This window comes from Ananas comosus, unplaced genomic scaffold (assembly GCF_001540865.1).
Source record: "Ananas comosus cultivar F153 unplaced genomic scaffold, ASM154086v1, whole genome shotgun sequence".
Classification (NCBI taxonomy): domain Eukaryota; kingdom Viridiplantae; phylum Streptophyta; class Magnoliopsida; order Poales; family Bromeliaceae; genus Ananas; species Ananas comosus.
The window spans coordinates 11,924-12,449 of NW_017891812.1; positions in this window are offsets into that span (position 1 = coordinate 11,924).

The window sequence follows — 526 nt, forward strand, 5'->3', positions numbered from 1 at the left end:
TTTTTTTCACTATTTAGAATAAGATCAGTACCTCTGATCTTAAATTTAAGTCTTTTATCATTATTTTTATAAGATTTTTATTTTCAGTCGTTCATTTTTAGACTACTCGTTTAATAGGTAAATGATGCTGAAAAATTATGAAATTTAGTTTTCAAATATTTTTAATAGTGTAAATCAAGTCTAACGGATCGATCGTAGATTTGGAAGCTATATCATTGAATTGGAAGCCATATCATTAAAAACAACTTGGTAGCATGAGGCCTCCGTGCTATCGATAGTATACCAGCCTAGCTCTATATATATATATATATAGAGAGAGAGAGAGAGAGCTAGGCTTGATATACTAATGGTAGCACAGAGGCTTCCGTGTTACCAAGTTGTTTTCAATGATCTAGCTTCCAAATCAATGATTGTCTCTGTTAGACTTGATTTACACTATTGAAAGTATTTAAAAACTAAATTTCATAATTTTTCGGCATTATTTATCGATCAAACGAGTAGTCTAAAATTGAACGACTAAAAATAA